The following is a 4,295-nucleotide window of genomic DNA, read 5'->3' on the forward strand; positions in this document are numbered from 1 at the left end:
CACCCAAACACAGCTGAATACACATTTTTCTCAGCTGCACATGGGTCATTTTCTAAAATAGACCACATACTGGTCCATAGGTCATGCTTAAGTATATACAAGAAAGCAGAAATTATCCCATGCACATTATGTGACCACAGTGCAATGAAACTGGAAAGAAATGACAAAAGAAACCAGAAAACAACTTTAAATACATGGGAATTAAATGACACCTTACTCAGCAACCAATGGTCACAGATGAAATCAAAATAAGCTCCATTATCATGTAATATTAATATGCACAGTGATATCTGCTATGGGCAGACAGTGTAACGTATGTGTTAGGTTACTGGAATGATAGTCCTGAAACTGATAGTTGGGAAAATCGACAGGCAGAAGTATTAGTGGATGCAGATAGTCTTATGTCCATATATATGATTTTTACCTTAAGGATACAGAATGAATACACTTCTGGCTTTCTCAAGAAACAATAATCGAGGTAGACTTCCAGGAAGATGGCAAGGTAATAAGCAGAGACAAAGCAATCTCTCCAAGATTTGGAATCAAGACAGTGGAAAATAACAATTTGGGGCAGAAAGAAGGGAAACAGGACCCAGAAAAGATGTGATGTGAAAATTTCACCCTACAGAGAAATTGAAGAGATGGGCCAAGATGCAGAAAAAGGAAGAGGCAATCTACACTTCCTCTCCAGCTCCTGGATTGTGGCTTGTGAGAAAGGTAAACCAAGTTTGAAGAACACAGTGAAAATGGACAACTCCAGAGACCTTCAGGGAGAAATATACCAGTGGAACAGATTGGATTCTGTGTGGTATAACCACTAGTGATTAGCACCAGTCTAAGTTTAATATTGACTGGAGAGAATGCCTGCTACTATTCTAGGGAGGAGCCAAGTGAACCTGGGACTTAGAACATCTGTGGGTTGACTTCATCTCAGGGCTCCCACTATTAAACTTCCACAGTGACTGGCTGAGGGACAGTCATGGGAGAAGCCCATGGTCAGGAAGCCATAGTCAGGCTGGCAAGGAATACCCAGAGTATTATAAGTTAAAAGACTCAGGCCCCAACTCCATGCCAGAGGGAAGGTTCAGCTTGAATTTCCTTGGAATTGAAAGTCCCCAAACAGACACCCTGCCCTAATGCCACTGCTGACTTTCTAGTGGTTACTCAGCATGGATTAGGGCTCTGATTGCCTTCTTTGTCTACCAACAAGAGCAGACTTAGGCTTTGAGATGAACACTGCCACAAAACTGTATGTAGACCCCGTAGGTAACTTAAGTGATAAATGATGATAAATAATGTTGAAAATCATTAGCAAAGCATACATTTTATGAACAAATGGGACCTATTATTGGCCCGCTGTCTCCTCTGCCTGTCATAAAAAACCTTCAGTTAAATGGTGGTGAGGATGTAGCAATGCTTGGACTTAAAGGACAGAATATCACTTCAAATCTATGAGTGTGGTTTGTGGATGTAGAAATTTAAACTACAGATATGGAAAGAGTGTAATGTGTGTAGCTTCAGATATTTCTGTCTCCTGAGGTGGTTCTGACAGCCTGTTCAGGTTCTAGCAGCTTTGGTCCATAATAATCACTTAATCTACTAGTCTAACCTTTACTTACATAGCAGAGCAAGGGATTGAGGCCACATTACAGTGCATCTGGAGAAATTTTTGAAGACAGCTCAAGCCAAATGCCCTCCAAGGAATCAGACACAAATAATAGGCAATGTCAACTCAAACACCAACACAAATCAAGCATTATCTACTGCAATTTTCTCTACAGTTCACTTTAGTTTCATTATGTACTAATTATCATAAACTTTATCCACAAAAATGTTTTTACCACTTATTGATCAAAAGACCTCTGTTTCCTTTTCTCCTGGCTACCACTCATGGTTTTGAATATTTACCCTTTCCCCTCCTCCACAACACACACACACACACACACACACACACACACACACACAATCTGAATTTCCCAAAATGAAAATATTAGTTGAAAAGGGTGAAAACAAAACTATTCCACAAAGGGAAAATGTCTGGTGCCTCTGACTACTTCGGCCACTTTTGGACTTGAATGAAACTCTGCATGGCAAGGTGTGAGATTACATCAGAAGGTGTCCTTCAGGAGCAAGATAGGGAAACTGGAATTGCAAGAGGAGTTAATTTCAAATATATTCTTTATGTAATAAGGATATATGAAGTAGCCAACTACATACATCTTATTTTCTTCCCCTGTTCCACAGAGCATTCCAAGGGATGGCTCCCTCTCAAAGCTCTTTGAAGTAAGAACTAGTTTGATAATACATCTCATTGCATTTTTTATTTCATGTGTTTCCTCAATTCCCTGTTTTGCTTATTCTTGCTTTAAGAAGTGTTCACCAAAGAACTCATACTACAATGTGAAAAATGATGATGAAAAATATATACAAAGATTGTATAAAACCATAATTTTTATCAGAATAAGTTATTAGAAAATATCAGAATGTAGGGTTAAGAATAAAAACTCAAATGAAATGCTGGGCAAAGACAATGACTGAAATGATGGTGGAGTAAAAGATGCTTTAACATTTTAGCTTTATTTGATGTTGATTAATATTGAACTTTGAAGGCCAGCCAGATATCTCAGCAGACTAAAGTGCTTGCTCAGGCAGATGCAGTGGCTGGGGTTTGATCCCCTGGTGTGCCATGCTGGCCCTGCCCCTGGGCTCACTGACATGGCAATTGAGACTGGGCGTGGTGGTGTTCACCTATAGTCCCAGCACTTGTGAGGCTGAAAACAAGAGAATCACTGTGAGTCCAATCTATGTAGTGGCACCCTGTAGACCCTGTACTAAATAAAAAAAATTGAACTTTGATGTTTTATCATGAATATTAAAAATTTTAAAGCAATTATTAAAAAAATGGTGAGATTATTTCTAAAGAAGTAGAGGGAAAAAATGAAATAAGATAAAAGGAAATAATATCCACAACTCTCAGTCCATTCAAAAGAAGGTAAGTATGCAGGGTAGGTACTGTAAATTATGCAAAATAAGCGGGCACAAAGGCACATGTCTGAAATCCTGGCTACTTTGAAGCTAGGAGATAGGAAAATTCCACATTTGAGCTCAGCTTGTGCAATTTAATAAGACACTATCTCAAAATAAAAATAAAAATAAAAATAGAAAGGGGCCTGAGAAGTAGCTCAGTAGTATAGCACTTGCCTAGCATGAATAAAGCCCTGGACTAGATTTTCAATGCCACAAATAATGTACAAAATAAGGTGTCTTACTTGTAATCACAATCAGTATAAGTGAAACTCCACATGGGAAGACAAAACTTCTTAGGCTTGTTGAAAACTGGGATTTAGGTTATTTATGAAAAACATAGCTAAAACATAAAAGCACAAGTTCAAGATCAAAGATGAGAAAAAGCAATACCATTCAAATACTACTTTCCTCCACATTTGATATAATTATATTACTGTCTGATGGAGTAGATTTTTAAGGGCATAAAAACATTTATCCACTGATAAATCTTCAAGTCATTAGGATGTATAATATCCTAAGCTTGACTATACCTGATTAGATAATTTTAAAATATATAAAACAAAAATTTACACTCTATAAAGAAAAATGGAAAAACCTACAATTATAAAAGAATTTTTAAAATACATTGTCTTTATAAAGATAAGTGGATATATAGTGAGCATACAGAAAATTAAAGAACATAATTGTTGCAAACTTTAAAATTTCAGTGACAAAATAATCTAAATTTATTTCTTCTTTAAATAAGATGTGGGTTTTCTAGGTTCAGAGGAAGGCACATGGGTATTATGCGGGATGCTATGTGTGATGAGGCCATGCAGGTCCCCGGGACAACAGATGGTCTTAACATACAATTCATACAATTTCCAAGATCACACTGAGTATTCAACTCCAGCCAGCAGACAAGAGAAAGAAAACATGGAAAATGTCATGGCGAGTTTATAGGGGATATGTTAAAGTAGCTTATTTGACTTCCAAATATATGAATTTATCAGAGCTTAAATGCATAACTGCAAGAAAGGCAGTGAAATACAAGTCTCTGTAGGTATAAGGTCAACATTAAAAAAGTGAGTTGCATTTTATATAGACCATTATTAGTTAGAAAATGATGGTATCAGTTACAATAATAACAAAACTGTGAAGTACCCAGAATAATTCTAACAACAAATGTATAATTTTGTTAGAAAACTTACAGAAGCATTGAATAACTGCAAAGATATATTGTATTAAAGATATATTATAGAGCTGCACTAAATGTATATTATAAATGT

The 4,295-nt window shown here is 36.6% G+C and overlaps 1 pseudogene; it reads right to left on the reverse strand.

The window, feature by feature from the left end:
- Window positions 1-3,320: 3,320 nt before the first annotated feature.
- LOC105742453 overlaps window positions 3,321-4,295 on the reverse strand; it is a 3,938-nt pseudogene continuing 2,963 nt past the window's right edge.

The sequence above is a fragment of the Octodon degus genome, unplaced genomic scaffold, assembly GCF_000260255.1.
Source record: "Octodon degus isolate 3935 unplaced genomic scaffold, OctDeg1.0 scaffold00053, whole genome shotgun sequence".
In the NCBI taxonomy this organism is placed as follows: Eukaryota; Metazoa; Chordata; class Mammalia; order Rodentia; family Octodontidae; genus Octodon; species Octodon degus.